Here is a 19,541-nt window from a genome sequence, read left to right as displayed (position 1 = left end):
CTATACAGCTTGGAGTAAGACAACATGCATGAAGAGGATGATGTGGACAAAATACTCATTTGCCTAATAATTCTGCACTCCCTGTAGTATCTTCGTCGCTCACTATTCGCCGTTGTGGGGGCAAATAAATGAAGAAGATGATCCAATATCAATTCAAATGCATTGGAAAGAAAACCACAAGGACCGTTACAGCCAGCTTGTGAGTAAGATAGCAGAAGCGATTCAGAAAAATACTGGCGAAGACACGCCAAATAATTTCTTTGTTGACAACATAAACTGCTCCAGGGCAATTTACATGCAATAACAACACCCATTCGGAATGAAATCTGCACTAGAAGATGCAGGGCCGATGAAAGGCCATTAATGCAACCAGCTAAGCCGACTTGATTGAAACTGCTTTCAGAATCGCTGTCTGCCTTGGAAACTCACAAAACCAGAGACAAGGTAGGTAGAGAGTCAAATTAGAAGGTGGGGACCGAGAAACTGACCGGGCTCAGACTAATTAAAGAAGCTTTCACGTTTTTTTATTGAGCAGATTACAAACCAATGACTGGTTTGGTGACAAAAAAATAAAAACAAAAATAGAAACCTATAAGGAAAAAAATCACCTTGATCCAGAGATATACATTCATCTCTTGCGCAGAGTATTTGAAAAGTAATGAAGAGAAGACGCGTGAATGGGGGAGAGTTGGGTGATGAGAAAGAGATACAGAACAAGATGAGTGGGAGGACGATGGGAGAATTCAAAGCAGGGCAATAATGCAGATTCTTGGAAAGAGAAGAGGGAACAATAGACGGAGAGTATGAAAATAGACAGAAAGCATGATGCAGTGGTAAAGGGAGACATTTTTCCTCTGTGTTTTTGAATGAGCAAAGCCCCTGGATTAATCAAACTGAGTCACATTGCCATAGGGGGCATCTGTTCTGTTTAGCCCTATTCAGTCTGTTGCAATTGCCAGTGGGCTAAAAGATCCACTCATATTCAACCCGAGGCCTAATTACAATCTGCAAAATGGCCTCACCAGAATGTGCTTCTTATGAGAAAACATATGAGATACAATTAAGACTTTGCTATTAAAACACACACACACACACACACACACACACACACACACACACACACACACACACACACACACACACACACACACACACACACACACACACACACACACACACACACACACACACACATCTCTTGCATATTGCAATACTGATAAAAATGTTTCAAATACAATGACATGCAGTTTTGTCATACTGGGTAGATAAAAACTAGCATTCAATACATAAGAATCACAAAATGGACTTAGAAGTGAGTGCCTTCATGTGCGTTTAATTTCTTGAATTAATATTAATACTTTACTTGTGTTGGTTAAAATATCTTTTGAAATATGGAGTTTAGCACAGCTATATAAAGTGGCAACAGCCCTGACATAAACATGCATGCCCGTGTCCGTTCTTAGCAAAGGCATCCGCTTTTTACAAGGTCGTGATCCGTCACAGGCAAGATTTACTGTATTCATTTTAATGTTGTTTTATTTATATTGCTATAAATGCGAAGATGCAGATTAAGCTCGCAGTAAAAACTGTGCATAAAGACGCCAGTCACGCCCAGATGGTCAAAAAGGCAACTCAACTACAGTGTGCATATTTGTGGTGAGGAGAAATTGTTGTAATCGGATTAAAGCTTGAAGTTTTCAAAGTCCAGTATGACACTCCTCTATGTAACACATACATAGCCACCTCTTTAGAAAAATATGCTTAGTTAGAATTATTGCTTGGCTTCCAAAAAACTGTACAAAGCTCACAATGATGCACCATAATAATACAAAATACCTGATAAAAGGGGAATGATTTTCTGTTTTTTCCTCCTATTCCTAACAAATGATGGGTTTTCAGTAATGTAAAGGTAAATTGTTGCAGTTTCTCTATACCAGGAGTGTCAAACATATGCATGACCCATCTGATAGTTTAGGAAAAGGTGAAAATTGCAATGAACGAGAGTATAAATTTGTCTGGTTTATAAATTTAATGCATTACTGACTGAGAAATTAACCAGCTTAGCTTACTACACCAATAGAAGATAAACCAATAATTCACAGAAAATGAAGTTTAGGTTTTGGGAGGTGGGTTTTGCTTGTTTGTTATTTATTTGACAGAAGACTAAAAAAAAAAAAGAATTTTCCCTGCTTTTTTTTCCCTATTTACTATAAAATGCTCTGATTTTTCACAGTGTATCCACAGTAAATAACACGGGACGCTTTGTGAATTAACAGAAGTCAGAGTAATGAGCCGCTGCTTCATTTTCTGTAATGGTAATTTGTTTCTGAAAGTGTAATCCCAAAGAGCCACCCTGACTGGTTTCAGTAGAATTTCTCAATAAGACACATTATTGAAATTACCCTTATTTTTCTCAGGGTGTTCATCCCTAGTTTTATAAATGGGTGGTTTATTAAATGTATACTTAAACTTATTTACATTAAAAGAAAAAGAAACAAAGTGTTTCTTGTGGGAAGGGCTTATTAGGCATTTCAATTATTGGATTGTATCTTTCTGATACACTACAGAACAACTTAGCCTGTATATGGCCCACAAAGTAAAATGAGTTTGATTCGCCTGCTCTAGTTATTGATTTTCTTCAGTGTATGTTGTGTCTGCAAACTCTGTTCACTAAATGCTAACGATAACAGGTTGGACAGCTTAGATTAAAATCACTGGGGGTTGTCAAGTGTTCTGGAGAGAGAGAAATCATGTAGACTCCAATATGAAACACCTGTGTTTATGTCACTTGTTGGGCTTAATGCCATTACTGTCACTGTCTTTTTAAGGCTCATTTGCAGTCATTTGATATGCTGAAATGCTACACAGAAGGGTGTGTGTGTGTGCGCGTTAGAGAGTTTAATGACTTTTAAAATAAGCCTTGGTATCAAACTTGGCTGGGAATTTATGGCTCCAGGTGCTAAGCCTGTAAATTATCAGTTTTACTCAGATGTGAGTGTGTACAAGTTGGTGCCGTGTGTGCAACACTGCTTTTTGAACATTTGCACAATATTTCAACAATACTGCAACAATAACGCCAACCACAATAATTTTGTTCATGATAATCCGAGTCCCACCGTACTCTCAAGAGTTCACCCCAACAGTGCTTACGTAAAGTTCAGTGAGAAGAGGAAAGCAACTTCAATTAACGTTAATGAGGTAAAATAAATCATGTTAGCAGAGCTTCATGGTGGTGATTTACAGACTGGAGCTTTTAGCACAATGACAAAAAGCTCATCATCACCCATGTCCTACTTCACATAGTCACATACTATGCTATAACAACGTACCATAGAACAATCGCTTCAGTAAGCATCATGTCAGTATAGTATAAAATATTTAAAGCTAACTTCATTTAGCTTGAATTTGAGCTGTATGAGCTTTCGTGGATGAAAAGAGTCTGTGTAACAATAAGTCTCAACAGAATCTGCCACCCCGGGCTCTAAAGCCACATTCTTCGTCAGACAAAGACAGCAGGCAGATGTAAATAAACTGCTGTCTAACTACTGCATAAACACTTCAATTTCAGCGTTAGACAAAGATGAAAATAATGTATTAATTGCCTGTCTTGCACAAAACATCTACACCCACTTTTAGAGCAAGACACCCTGCGATCAAACATCAATATCTTCACAGCAGGAATCTTGTGCCGCTCCTAAACTCCTGCCTACAGCAGAAAAGCCCCATGCAACGTTTAGCATCTGAAAAAGTGTTCTTCTGGAAAATTTTCCCTGATGTCAATTTGAGAATTAGCCTTTTGAGGCCCCCCTGTGTATGGATTCACATACACACACACACACACACACACATAGTCTGTATATTTTATAAGTAGACACAGGAACTGACAAGCACTGAGGTGGGAGGAAGTGGTAAATATCTGAGCCTACCTCCCCTTCGTCCCCACCCTCGCTCTTGGGTTTCGTTATCAATCGTGCCCAGCACTCCCAGGGCTCTGTAATTTCCAAATAAATAAATCATTAGTGGCTGCAGCATGAGGATTAATCAGTGGCTGCTGCTGCTTCTGCCTCTTGATGGGAGTGTACCGTCACTCCCACCACATTCACATCAAGCCCCATCAGCAGCAGCTAGCTGGGCTACGTCGATTGGCAGCGCCGACTGTGGGGGATTAGAAGCAGCTGCCTGGAACCTTCGTGAAATGCTCATTTCAGCTCTCTTTCTCTCTTTCTATCAGACATGTGTTTTCAGTTTGTGATCATTGTGCTCCTCAGATTAAGTCAGACTTTATATGAAGGACTAAATGCAGCAGAACTATATATTTACTTATCTTTAATGAAAATCTGGGATTTGCGGCTGATATAACTACGAAGGACATGCGTTGATAGCCATTTTAAGAGCTCTGAGTAATTGAGTCATTGAGTAGCGAGGGATGGCAAAGGGAAGACACGTTAGAGAAGGATGGGGAAGAACAAGTGCTCTGCTGGATTGAAGTGGAAGGGAGAAAGTCCAGCTAATCGGTCACAGAGCACTCAGGCCGCTGAAACAGCTAATGGATTGTTTGTTTTCTCAAAATCAAAGAGACCTTTCATGTAACACAGAGTTATTGTAGCTGCATGCAGTCATTAATATTATAATGAAGGTTCTGTATGATGCACTTCTTAAAACCTGCTTTTTAAAGTGAGGTACAAAAGAAAGAACCATAAAGCAGTCGGTTGAAAATTAGGGTTGCCACCAAATTGCTTTTTTTTCCCAGCTGAATTAGATGGACCGTTCACTCCGATAGTTTGAATGTTCATGCCCTTTCCTAGACGGGTTTGTTTAGGTTTCAACAAGATCAAATTAAGGCTTTTTAAATGTGAAATTAATTCAGTTCAATAGTGTTTCACATGCAGAGGCTGGTGTTAGCAATTCCAGAATCAGGGAAAAGGATTTGAAACAGATCCCCTGTGTCTTTTTTTCTTTTAATTGATGCTCCAGCATGTATACAGTTCTAAGCACTTCCACTTTGTTGGAGTAGACTTGGCCTATAAGCAAACCCCATGTCATCATGCTTTTTGACTCGATACACACTATACAGCTATAGAGTTTGCATTTGTGTCAAAATTATATGCACAACATCTTAGGACATTTTAAGATTTAAAATATGAAACAATTAAATATAGTTTACTGCATTGTGGGATTCGAAAACACTGAAAATTCTTAAGTATATGCAATTTTCCCATTTGAAGTAGTTGTTTACATTTATTGTTGTTAGAGAAGATGCAAAAACAAGAGTTTTCATCTCTTTTTTAATGTTCTTCCAAAGTTAAAATTGCTGCTGTGTTGCTGCTGTGCGATTACTTTTTCGGCTGACTCATTAGCTTGTAACCTTTACTGTTCAGACCACCTCAGAAGTGATAGGGAGGAGGCAGAAAGAGTACATAAGAGCTGTTACACTGAAATTTAGACAAATTTGCATAGTTTATGGCTTATTACACTAAGTACTCATGAAGCAGTCTAGTGGCTGCTGCTACATGCTCATAAAATAACTCCTCACTTGATTTGCAAGCGAGTGAGGTAGAGACACAAAGACAGAGAAACATGAGACATCATTGCTTTAGAGCTATCATTTTCTTATTTAAATATAACATGCAGCAGGTGTAATATTTGCCTGCACTCTATATAATGGAAGTCTAGGAAAATGTCTCGATTTCTTCTTTAACATTTGGATGGTATGGTCAGAACTTGGCACAGTCAACAAGAAAGCGTGGCTCCATCCTGCCTGAGTATTGTTGTTTATCCCTTTATGACCATAGTGTATCCGTCTTCTAACAGCTGCTTCCAGCAGGATAGCAATGCCACAAATATCACATTATCTCAAAGTACTTTCTTGAACATGACAATGAGTTCACTGCACTCAAATGGCCTCCACAGTCACCAGAACGCAATCCAATAGAGCAACTTTGGGATGTGGTGGAAAAGGAGATTTGCATCATTGATGGACAAATCTACAGCACAGTGTGATGCTATTATGTCAAAATCACTGTAGAATCACAGAGGAATGTTTCCACCACCTAACTGAATCTATGCCATGAAGAATTATAGCATTTCTAAAGGTAAAATTGGTGCTACCAAGCTTTACCTAATAAAATGGCCAGTGAGTGTATAGCATATCATTATAATCTCCATCAGGACGATAGTGTTGGACAGCTAGTGTGGCAACTTACTCTATATAAGATGTAAATCAGTCATTGTGGTATGTTGACAGCACCGTCTGGATTACAGGCGGAGGAAGGCAGAGAAATGAGGCTAAGTGGCATAAAAATCTGAATGGTGTAATGGGTCTTCAACTAATGCATCCACTCTCAGAGGGCAGCCCTAATTAAAATAGCGAAAAGACAAATTATAAAACTAGACTTTAGAATAATAAAAGCAACCAAAAAGCCAAACCATGCTGTTAAAATCTCAGGGTAAGACTTTTTGTGATGCAGTAGTTCAAGATGCAGGACCCAATTGCTGGTCTGGGAATGAGGTCTGAAATCAAAGTCTTTATTAAGAGAGCCAGGGGGTCATCCACAGAAGGCCAGTCACCATGGCAAACAACTTAGCCAGGGCGCAGAGGTAAAAACCAAAAACTGTTAATAACCAAGGAGAAATTACTTGACACATGAGCAAACTAGAATACACAGGGAAATATCTTAAGTGATAAAAAAGAAGAAATTCAAACTTGAACGGCTGTAACGTTTGACTGCAGAGAGTACCAAGACAATCTGTTTACTGATGAAGAAACAGCAGGGAGTATACAGTATATACTGGGAAGGCTGGGTGGATGATTAGTGATAGGTGCTACACATAACTGATGGGAAGAATAAAGAACTGCATAAAACAAATCACAATGTATGGAAGTGAGTGTTTTATACAGTAATACAGCGGTATAACTAAGTGGCGGTAAGTGGCCCAACAGAAACCTAAAACAATGACACCATTTCAATCAAGGCCACCATAATTAGAGAAGACTGCTATTTCCAGTTGCAGAAATGTATAATTTGTGATATGGTTCCATTCTGGTACATCCCCATCCTTCCATGTGCATATATAGAAAGCATGGGGGAGAGCAGCAAGACAGCAAATATGACACTGATTATATCAGACACACCATAATAAATAGCTGGGGTGGAGATAGGTTGATAAATAGCTTGCAAATGTGCAGCCAGTGTGGGCAAGCCAAAGTTACTTTGAAAAGCCTGCCCAATATGTGAAAATTTGAAACTGGACAGACATCAACCACATCCAAAAACAACACTGTAAAAAACTGCAGGTCCATTTTTATTTTACAAAATATTTCAGATCTAAGTTTAGATATATTAGGGTGAATTTCAACACACAGGTTAATATGTGGTGTAAAAAGATATATGTCACATGTAGGAGAATGGAATTCAAAAAAATATACTGACAAAACTGCATTAATTTGATTTTGTCTTTGGATAGTATCTGTTGCATTGTTGTGCCTCAGGACTTTTCTGCTGGTATTGTATCATAATTAGCCAGATTTACATGCATTTGTGCATTTAATATGCATGTGCAATAGATTGTTTAAACACAACTACTACGATATTGTGATGAATCATTTGTTGGAAAACAAACTGGAACACTTGGATCTATATCTAATTGGTTTATTTCAGTTACAGGCAAAACATTGCATAGACACAATTTTTTAACTTGTCAATAAAAAAGTAAATGGATTCAATCAATTTAACAATAAAATAAGGTTTAGCCTGCTGAAATGTGCTCATCATCTTTTAAATACTATTTATTGCCCAATTTTACTGGCAAAAGAAAAAAAATAGTGTTCTGTACTATCACAAAACTCTATATAATCTCTATACTGTATACATACACATAAACATTCATTACACCCACTAGGACTGAGCCAACATGTTGACTGGACTGCAGGCCCACAGTGGTTCAGCATATACTCAGCCAGATTAGGATTTCAACATCAATCATTTTTCTTGTCTTGAGGATGAGAACAAGCAGTATTGACCTCTCCTGTATTCCCCCATCACTGATGACTAATTCTCTCTGAAGGGCAAAACTATAATCGTGCTTTTAGTGCATCACTCAAATGTCATCCTTTTCATCATAAAGGACAAAAAAATAAAGGTTTAACTGGTTCTATACAGGTAAGGTCGTTATTGTATTTTAAAATATCGAGTTAGCTTTACAACTATTTCAGTGGCATCTTGGCAATTCAACGCAATAACTGTATTTGATTGTGGTGAAGCTACGTGACTGCAGCAGTGTATTTCTTCTACAGCTTATTTAATTATATTCTTATACTTTTCAATATCTAGGAAGGAAGCAGATTTTTTATTTTTTTTTAAATTAACAATAGATCCAACAGGTCTGTAAAAAAAAATAGCATTGAACATCTATTTATTTCTCCAAGTTTAAGGTATTGTATTTTACTGAACTGATCCTGAACATCATGTGTCATGTTGTAAAAAAACTACATAGAGGAATGTTAACTTGTAACATTAGTTATCTGCAAGACCTTAAACCTCATAGAGATTTGAGCCAGGCTTGGATGGAAGATCCAAGAGAAAATGGATGTAAACAATGGCACAGCTTTATGGAAACAAACAGGTTTAAGTTATTGACGTTTCTCACATCCATCCATTCTCTTCCGCTGATCCTTGTCAGGGTCTCAGCGGGCTGGAGCCTATCCCAGCTGTCTTGGGGCTAGAGGCAGGGTACACCCTGGACAGGTCGCCAGTCTGTCACAGGGCACAACCATTCGCACCCACATTATGGGCAATTTAGAGTCACCTATTAACCTATTCCCACTAACATGTCTTTGGAATGTGGGAGGAAGTCGGAGTACCCGGAGAGAACCCACACAAACATGGGGAGAACATGCAAACTCCACACAGAAAGACCCCGGCCTGAACTCAGAACCTTCGGTTTCCAGAAGAAACTGTCCTATTTTCCAGCTCTGAGTCTTGAAACAAAAACAAAAAAATGTTCCCTTCATATTGTCTTTGTACCGATGCAGATTTAAAAACATGCATTTTGATTTTCTTCCTTGTTAAGAGACATCAAGTCTTCTTCTGTGGTCTTGCAGTTATTATGGTGCTTTTGAGGTATAAAAATATCCAGACACCCATGACCCACAGTCCTGGCATTCTGAAGATAAGATTTGAAGAGACATTTCCTGGTGAACTCTAGAAGAAAGATAGTCTATTCTGCTAAGAAGCCAGCTGAAATGGGACACAAACAACTCGTGAATCAAGGGCATCACTTAAAACTTACTTCATATATTGCTAAATTTATAGTAGGGATGTCTAATCCAAGCAGTGTTGTGTTGGTGACTAAAGACCTCTGAGTGGTGACTGTGACTGAAAAGTGAATGATCAATTTAAAACAAATGTTTTCCTTTTATCCGTTAAAAACTGACTTGTCTTAAAGCTAGACGTATTTACAGCATACCTTAAAAAGATTAAGATTAATTAACTAAATTGACCAAACTAGATGTGGCCAAAAAAAGTTATTTTGATCACTTACGCTTGCTTGGATAAATGCAGTTGGTCTATCAAAGCTTATGTTATCAAAGCCGAAAAAGGCAGACAGATTTCAAATTTACTCTGAGCCCCTTGAGCCATAAGCTGCGCTTTGCCTGTCTGTTTGCCAAACGTGATCCAGCAACACTTTAGGATTAGAATTCTGCTAGTGTAGAAAAGCTCGAAGTTGAAGTGAAGTCTTGTTGACGAGAAGAGACACTGACAAGGACAAGACACACTCATCAGACCACATTTGAACAGGGAATAAAGGGTTTGTCATATTTCTGTGTACATGCATTTGAATAGTATGCACACTTGGTGTGTTTGCATCAGTATTCTCATAAGAAGGGACAGCTTGTGTTTGCACGTGCAGACAAACATGCTGTATATGACGTTGACATGCTATGTATCTCCAGCAGACCTTGTCTACACACTAGTGGTTGTATTTGTCTACTTTACATTGTGTGTAAAGTAAATCAGAAGCAAAGAAACTTCCATTTTATTTTAATCCGGTCAACTTCTGTGCTCTGCTCCCTTCATTGGTCTCGTTCCCCTCACTGTGCCCTCTATCTATGTTTCTTTCTCTGTCTGCAAAACTCCCTCTTTGGCTTTCTTTTGTTTCCCTTTGTTCCCATGCAGACGTCAGAATGTCAAATGATCGGGGAGGAGAAGAGACAAAAACGATAGCCTCCATTTTAAGTGAAGAACAACGGCAAGTGAAGATCTAATTACTCTTATAAGCTTATGCCAGCACACTGTGTGAATCCTAAACACAGTCTTCCAATAACCATTGACATTCTGCTCTGAGATGGGAGCCAAAAAACATGGAAAGCTAGGGTGGGGGCAGACAGAAGCGGTGAATGAAGAGAAACTCACTGAGGGGGGAAAAAAAGGGCAAGAGGGGAGAGGAGAAGGGTGAGGAGATAGTGGTAGTAGGGGGTGGGAGCAACAGAGAGAAGTGGTAATGGATGAGAAAAAACAAGAAGAGTAACTAAGTTGGAGTGACGAGAGGAGCAGTTTCAATTATCATCATCTAGCACACAACACCAAGTCAGTCTCTTTGAGTTGAATAGCAGAGCAACTCTCTTTGATCCATTGATGGAGCATGTATGGCAATCACTAAGAGATGTCACTCAAGTGGAGGGCCTTGGCAATGTGGGGGTTTTCTACACACTTATGCCACATTGATTGTTGTCTATGTCCTTTTAAGTTGCAGATAGTGAGCAAATGAGTGTGTACACAAACATGCAACCCCCTCACCTCAACTACACTGCTGCAACCTACACATGCAGACTATTCAAGCATAGGTCATTCCTCCTCTATATTTTATCCAGAGCGAATGCATGATGTGTCTTAATGGAACTGTGGCTACATTGTCAATTCAATCAATACTCTCCCAAGCACAGGCACATGCCCTGGACTATCGAGCTAACAAGAAGGCTCTGCGCATGTCTAAAACATACAGACTCACTTGGATAAAGAGCACTGGTTCACTTTTTGTTTGTATTACTTAAGGCCAAAAATATAGAATTTCACATCGAGATAGTAAAGTAGCAACATCTATCTGCCAGGTAGTGACCTTAGAGTGACTACCTGGCAGGCAGATATTGCTATCTATTTATGGGAGCTGGTTCTTTGTCAAGGTGGCTGAATCATATAAACAGTTAGAAATATTACCGCAAACATACAATGCTGTATGTTCTGATAAACCAAATGATTTTGCATGACTCTTGACATCAAATCTGGTCGACAAATCACTGAAGTTTTGCTGAAAGATTCACGTAAAGGATATTTCTCTCGACACTAGCCTCTTTTGTTGCACAGCAATGAGGAAGCCAACAAAGATCAATCATATAGCAGCTCCCTAACATTTTTATTAAGAATCATAAACAAGTCTCAAAAGTTTTAAAAGAAGTGTGACATTTTTCAGCTTATATTGTTTCCTATGTCAGAATACAAAGTACCAAAGCAGCATATTTTTCATCTTTGTGATTCATTATTGTCACAGTACTAGGTGGGTCTGTGACCCAGGGTTTTGTGATTATTATTGTCATTCATGCTTTTCTGCTTGTGTTTATTCTTAGTTCCTAGGATTTAGGTTTCTGTTACTTTGCCTTCCCCGCGTTCCTCATCTGGTCACTCTTGCCTCCTTGTTCCCTCTGTCTTCCCAGTCAGTTGTATCTCTATGTCTGTGTCCAGTCTGCGTCTTTGTGATTCTCGCATTTCCTGTTTTACTTTGACGGTCCCATTTCCTATGTCAGCGTATCTAGTTTTGCTTCCCCTTGTCTCATTTTGTCTAATTAGTCCCACCTGTGTTTCCCTCCTGTTTCCCATTCCCTTGTGTATTTTAGCCCTGTGTTATCCTTTGCCCTTTGTTGCATTGTACCTCCTCATGTGTTGTAAGTTTCCCCGTGTTTCTAGTTTACTAGTGTTTTAGTTCTAGTTTCTCTGTGTTCTGTTCCTAGTCATCATGTTAAGGGTTTTAGTTTGTTTTTCTGTGAGTTCATTTATATGGAGAAGTTTCCCCAGCAATAAAGCTGCCGTCCCAAGTTACTTTTTTGAGTCCTGCATTTGGGTCCACTTCCTGCCTGCCACAGTCACACACGACAATTACTGTAAATCTCTGAAATTTACATCTAGTCAATGAAAGTAGATACTTTAATCAAATTTCAATGGCTAATGTTGATTATTACCAGATACTGCTATAGCACAGAAAGTATCCACCCAAGTTGCATGACAGTATGGTGGATAATCAATGCAATCACAGTTTGCCCCTAGGACCGAGGCTTCTGTATCACCCAGTACCGTCAGCAGTGTGTCAGAAACACAGTGAGTAGGCAGTTGGCTGTAGCTCCTTGAGCAGATCACCTATTAATTGGAAGGTTGGTGGTTCAATCCTGTCTGCTCCAGCATGCCGAATATCCGTGGGCAAAATACTAACCCCAAGTTGCTCTCCAATGCATCCACTAGAGTATGAATGTGAATGTTAGAAAACACTTACAATGAGCACAGAAAAAAGTGCTTGTGCGAAAGGATGAATGAGGCAAGTTGTGTGAAGTGCTTTGAGTGCTCAGAGTAGAAAAGCATTATATAACAACCAGTCCATTTTCCATTAGTCTGCGACTTAATATTTATACAGTCAGACTCAAAACCCACTTTTTAACCTTAACAAACTAAATCAAATTTAATTTGTTTTAAATTAATGTATTAGTTTATCTATAACTGTATCTTGTTTGTTTTAAACCAACTTATAAAACACTTTGGTCAACTTTGCTAAATGTGCTACAGAAGTTGACAGTATAAAAGATGGACAAAACCACAGTGATATCACCCATCAGTTCTGGACATATGTAATGAGTAATGCAGGTGTGTCCAACTCCAGGCCTCAAGAGCCGGCAGGTTTTATATCTCACCCTGGGTCAACACACCTGAATCAAATGATTAGTTCATTACCAGAGCTATGGAGAACTTCAAGACATGTTGAGGAGGTAGCCATCTAAATCAGCTGTGTTGGATCAAGGACACATCTAAAACCTGCAGGACCCTTGAGGCCTGGAGTTGGACGCCCCTGAAGTAACACATTACTTTTCTTGAGTAAAGACCCCAACACTGATTTTGGACTCCATATCTGGAAACTTATTAGAGTCTTGGTGGCCATGCTGATTTTTTTTTTGAGTCAGACAGTTTTTAATATGGATCAGTGTAATGGCATGGTAATTTATTAGCTAACACTAGCTAGCTTGATTAGCAAGCTACATTCACAAACTTTACAAGTGCAACACATAAAGGCACACATACCGGCTAATTAACTAATAAAACACCAGAAACACACTTACCAAAACTGAAGCACAAACTTTTTGGATGCTCCCAGCCAGCAGAATAACAATAAGATAATCCTTTAAATAATCCAAAAGGCAAAAACAGCTCACATATGGTGAAAAGACTAGTTTAAAAGACTCTGGCAGCATAAAACATGGACGAAGCTTCTGGGATACAAAAATGAAGCCAAAGTGGAAGTGCCTTAAAACCTCTGTTCTCTCTGACAGCCATAAGATGGCGATACCTGTGATTGCAAAAACATTTCCAGTCCTATAGAATTAGCCAGTGAGTGTGTAGATTCGCAGTCAGACCCATGGCTCCACATTACATCCATTTTTTGGCAAACAAGATGGCGACAACAGAAATGCTCATCTTGAGGATTCAAACAGGACTTCAGAAATGTGCCATGACACAACTGTTGTGATTTGCTTTTGAAGTAGTGGATAAACTCTGGCAGATGGGTTGCTTGGCTCCAGCTGCTAGCACAGCGGTCGGGAACTCCAGGCCTCAAGGGTCGGTGTCCTGCAGGTTTTAGATCTCAACCTGGGTCATCACACCTGAATCAAATGATTAGTTCATTATCAGGCCTCTGGAGAACTTCTAGACATGTTGAGGAGGTAATTTAGCCATTTAAATCAGTTGTGTGAATCAAAGAGGCCATCCACCTCAGTCAAGTATCCAGGTAAAAGAGTAACAAAAAAGTAAACGGTTGGATTTAGCCAACTACTTTAACCAGTCGGTAGAGCTGCGGAAAAAACAATTTTTTAAACTCCATTTCAGATTATACAAGTAAGGGTTGTTCCTTTATGTGCATGCTAAAAGACAGAGCTGCAGTTTGTTCATGATCTCTTTAGACTTAATCCACTTAAAATGTATGTGTTTTCACCTTTATTAACAACAGTTCACCATAAACAATAAGGTGATTGAATACTGGCTTTTATCTCTATTAGTGTAATTATAAAAGCATGTGTTTCAGTGTATTAGTAAATTGACCAAAAGCTAAATGAACTCTAAAGGAAATAAAGATAAAAGTTTGTACTTTCAAAATCCCAGTTAAAATATAGCTTAAATGTTGAACAGTGTCCTCCAGTCCATTGCAGAGTAAAGTAAGGCATCCACTCAGTCACCTTTTTGGACAAACACCAAGCAGGATTTTTTTTACATGCTGGCTTCTGCAAATGCCGATGTAGCACAAAACCAAAAAGTATGATCAAATGTATGCTGGGAAAAATTAGTCAGACAATTCACTTTCAAAAAAGAGCACTCACATTTTTTAATCACCTTATATCCAGCTTCCCCCGGGCACCCTTCATCCCAAAGCCATCTCCCCCAAGTGCTGAGCCCAGAAAAGACTAACTGCCCCTTTCAGACACACTCCAGTCAGTCACACAACATCCCTCTGTCCAAACACGAATCACAGCAAACTTAATTAATACAAACAACAGAAGCCTATTTGAAAAGAGAGAAAAAACTAAAAGCAAAAGCTTACTGGAATGTTATTTTGCCCTAAAAGACATTCTGAATTGGCAGAATATCACTCCACTGTCAGAGATAAAAAAAATATCCTCAACAATAACAAGCTCAATGACCACAAATTGGCAGTCACAAAAGGATGACACACACCAAAAAATTCCAGCTAAAAGAAAACAGAACATGTGGTCACTGTTCAACAGGTAAGGGTCAGGCAGATAATGAACATTAGCTTTATGAAGGTCAAACACTCGGATTTTAATGCACTCTGAAAGTTAGAAATGTTTCTTTGAGAAGGAGAGAGAGCACATCTTGCTCCCTGGTATATATTAACATGCCACAATCTGAGGGACAGTAAATGGCACATACACAATACACAACCGTTTACACACACACACAGACACACACTCATATGTTTCATACACAGATAATACAGATCATTGTTCACTGTTACTGTTTACATTTTAAATAGAAAAATGCATTAACGTTTTTGGAGCCTTTTTATGGTCTGTTGGATTCTAGCCTCAAACATTCATTTAAATGTGATTTTTGTCCCCCCAACTCATCATTTTACCACTTGTGTAATCAAAATACAAGCGCATCCCATGCAAATGAGCTGCTCTTTTAGGCATCTTTATGAACGGTGCAAGATTAGATTAGTTAGGAACCAAAGTTTGGGGTTTTTTTCTGCACAACAACGTATAGTGACAATGAGTGAGTGAAATACAGCATTGAATGTGGGGTTTTTTTCCAAGACTGTAACAAGAGAGTCTATTTTTGTTTTCAAGCACTGATATTTGAGCCATGTCACGTTCCTCGTTCTGGTGAATAGTTCAGGCATGAACTCATGAAATGAGTATCTTGTTGTGCATTATTATGTTCAAACTGTGATATTTACATTCCCTGGCCAGCACAGTGCTTTGTTAGTTTTTATTCTCATGTTCCACAATGAACTCATGAATCTTTACACCACTGTAAATATAACTTCATTCTATCAACACACATAAGCCATCCACTAACACCTTTCCTTAACTAGACACAGCAAAGAAAATGTCAATGTGTCTGCAGAAACACCAAGATCCTCTTTAAAATAGCAACCTCAGTCACATGAGCTTTCATAAGGTTGAGATTATTTTTATTTTTCTGCATAATGCATTTCACAGCTGAGGCAAAGCTGTCAATTCTCAATGATCTTCTTTTATTAAGCAGATTTCAATTCAAAGGTAAAAGTATACAATTTAAAAAAACACAGAGAAATAAGTCTAAACAAAAAACAACAACTGGTAGTTAGGCTCCTTTCAAGCTAGCGCAGAAGTGACGTAAACCTGTTGACTCTTGTTAATGACAAAGCAATGTGAGCGAAAACACGGCTCTATCCCAGCGGTGCCGTGAGCATTCATGTGGACGACCACCCTATTACAGGTGTGAGATGGGGCTAAATGGAGAAAAATGATGTCCAGTCAGGCGGGTAGGACCCTGTCCCCAAGCAGTTGTTCAGCAGTTTGATCTACAACACGGGTCACCTTGTCCGCCCATTTACAACAAAGCTACAGCACAACTAAACCCAATTCACAAAACACAGGGGAAGGCAAGATGAATCATTGGGTCAATGTGATCAGGCGGCCTTCTCTCACCTCTGCGCCGTGTCCTTATAACAGTTAACCTTCACTGGGGGGGAAAAAATGGTTTGAAATGCCCCCGCAGGAGAAACCAAGGCGTGAGGCAAATGATGTGTTCATTCACCCTTGGGTACCGCAACTACATTATTCACAATTATCTTTGTATGCAGAGACTCTAGCTAATTAAAGTCATTGTGTTGTGTTTGGCTGGGAGCCTTCAGAAATGTAAAAGTGCAAGAAATATCACCACAAAGAGGTCCATGAAACATAAACATTAAGTCTGTTAGAATGAGCACGCTCATCAGCAGAAAAATGTAGCCAGGGAGGATTCATCTGAAGTGCTGTCGAGGGCATTACAGTCTAGCAGCATGAGCAGGGTTGCATCATGATACCCTTGTAAAATCCTAAGCACATAAAGTATAAGTATACAGGACATAGTAGAGTCTTGCAAGTAAATTGAATGGACAATTCTACCATATTTTATATAGAATAGCGATGTCTTTATATTCTTTATATTTTGCTTCCAAGGAGCCAGACATCATTTTGATTTTTAAAGGTCTTGAGCAGTAGCTCTCCAGGTTTGCTGAAGGGTTTTTTTTTTTTCAAAACAATGTTTTCTTGATTAATTAAGCAACTTAATACTGATCTATGAATCATACAAGCATAAGGCATCTAACTCCACCGATGAACCAGTGTTGCACTGACGTAACAGAACCAATGTAAAATTATCTTTAGCCGCTTCGTTACTAGAAGCCTGTCACACAAACACATCATTGGCAATGTTGTCAAGACCTGACACAGGACCTGAGAGATGCTGCTGGCCCTTCAGCTGATCAATTCATTGTTTACTGAAAAAGGAGATCAGAAATATTCTTAAACCCTTAAGGTAGGAAAACAGGGCAGAAATGCTGAGGTATGCAGAAGAACTGAACTGAAAATGAGACCTTACAGAGGAAATAATGCAAATTAAAACATTTTCATTCAAATCATTGGCTCAGTTTTAACCAGTGGTGTTGGATCTTGTCAATTTTGATGGATGATGAAGGTAGAAAAGTACCATTAGATTTTGAGCCATCATGCAATACCATATGAAAAGCATTTGAGCGGCAGCAGCTTTTTTAGCATGGTCATACCAAACACACTGTCAGTGCAGTCAAAGCATAACTGGATAGAAAAACACACATGGATAGGTCTCCCCAGAGCCGGAATCTCAAAATTATTGAAGCAGTGTGGGATCATTGTGAACATAACAAAAGAGACAATGTCTTTATATTTTTTGCGAATAATCATGGCACTAAAGCCTCTTGGTTGTCATACACTGATTAGTTTATACAATTGTGCCGATGGCATCATATTAAATAAGTCAAAATAAAATTTAAGAGACTATTGCTAAAATTTAAAACACATAAAAACACTGTGCTATGATTAAAGAGCTAAGTTATTCTAAAGTAGCCATCATTAGCAATTTGCATGACTTGGGTTTAATAATCAATGCAGCTGATTATTAGTAGCTATATCTGTTTATCAGTTAAGAACTCAGAATGGACTAAAGACAAACCACTACCTGTGCATTTTTGTCTAGTATCTGCAGTACTGGTGCCTGCTGACTCGGGCACTTGAATCGTCATCAGGGGTTTTCTGCCAACGAACAGATAACAGGTGCTTATTAGATAATGGTTCACTAAAGAGCTACCAATAAAAAAGGTTGAATTTAATTGTTTTAGGTGCTGTTAACGGCAAGGATGAGGTAGATCAAGGTGAGCTGCTTTTAGTCAGGAGATAAAAAAGGACTATAATGAACAGCAGATGTGGTTTACAGCAGTAAATAGCACTTTTGTCATATACAGTCATCACATATATAACGTTATACAACAAAAGAAGCACGGGTGACTGGAAAAAGCTTGTGGCCTATGACTTTAAAGAACCTGTGAAAGGAAAAAGAAGTAATCATTTTTAAAAATGTGTTAGCGTTGGTTATCACTTCAAAGGTATTTGTCTCAAACTGAGCCCTTTGTTATGACTAATATCTCTTTATTGAGAACTTCATTTAACAAATGCCATTTTCTGAGCTTTACATTGCTTTTGATTTATTGCGCTGGCATTACAATTAACCCCGAGATAATATCACTGCACACTGAGAAGAAGGCAGCTAGAAGCTTCTTTCCATTTTTTTTCTCCTTCCGTCATGGTAAACCACATCATCCCTGCAGTATAATCATTATAACATTGTGCGGGGGGACCTGACATGCTTCTAATGAGATGTCAGCTGAAGGAGCAAAGAAAGATGCTGGATGTACACTTGCCTCTGCACATGTTCCAAATGAAGTGCTGACCTGACAGAGCCATACTTCATACAGACAACCTCATAACCCCCCTTTAATGATTATGTGAAGATATTCAGTGTATTTATCATAAGCCCTACATGTACCTAATACTGTACATTTGGATGTAAAAGGTTACATATATCACTGTTTGTGTGTATTTTTTAAGAATTAAATTTCGATAGGAGAGAAGTTGGATATATGGGGGGTCAATGGTATAAAGCACCTGACCCATATTGAACTTTGGCTTTATTAGGTCTGCTTTTTTATAGCTTGGCCAGATGCCCTCTCAACCACACACTACCTTTCCCAGATGGCCTACAGGCAATCACACTCCTAAGTGATTCATTATGGCATTACTAATACAACTCTGTACGTGTGATGAAGAGCAAGAAATTAAGGAAAAAAGAGGACTTGACCATTCAGAAACTTTACAAGTCATTAGAGTTCAGACATAAAATATAGGATATTATCACATGCAATTTGGAACTGATGGCGTGACAAAGTGCAAAAAGGGACGGATAAAAATTAGTACAAGGCCTTAAGCTCCCTTGGTACCATTTAATAATATAGCCACACTGAAAGGTTTTACTACAGTCAGTCACATGATGAGTGAACCTTAAATAAAAAAACAACAAAACAATGTAAAGAATGTACTGATGAAAAAATAAACATACACCCATGTATATATATACATGGGTGCAATGAAGAAGGTGTCTAAGAAGTACAACAAGCTGCCCGTACCTGAGGCCTTGGGTGGAGATGGAGTAATACTG

At 38.7% G+C, this 19,541-nt stretch overlaps 1 protein-coding gene across 1 annotated transcript in view; it reads right to left on the bottom strand.

The window, feature by feature from the left end:
• Window positions 1–19,541, bottom strand: part of grik4 (glutamate receptor, ionotropic, kainate 4) — a 320,489-nt gene that overhangs the window by 274,885 nt on the left and 26,063 nt on the right. Inside the window, exon 2 of the mRNA XM_039622276.1 lies at window positions 13,373–13,912. The gene's annotated coding sequence lies outside the window, so the exon portion shown is untranslated. The remainder of the gene's footprint in view (window positions 1–13,372; window positions 13,913–19,541) is intronic.

The sequence above is a fragment of the Oreochromis aureus genome, linkage group 14, assembly GCF_013358895.1.
Source record: "Oreochromis aureus strain Israel breed Guangdong linkage group 14, ZZ_aureus, whole genome shotgun sequence".
NCBI classification, from domain to species: Eukaryota; Metazoa; Chordata; class Actinopteri; order Cichliformes; family Cichlidae; genus Oreochromis; species Oreochromis aureus.
This window is presented reverse-complemented; position numbering and strand designations above follow the sequence as displayed.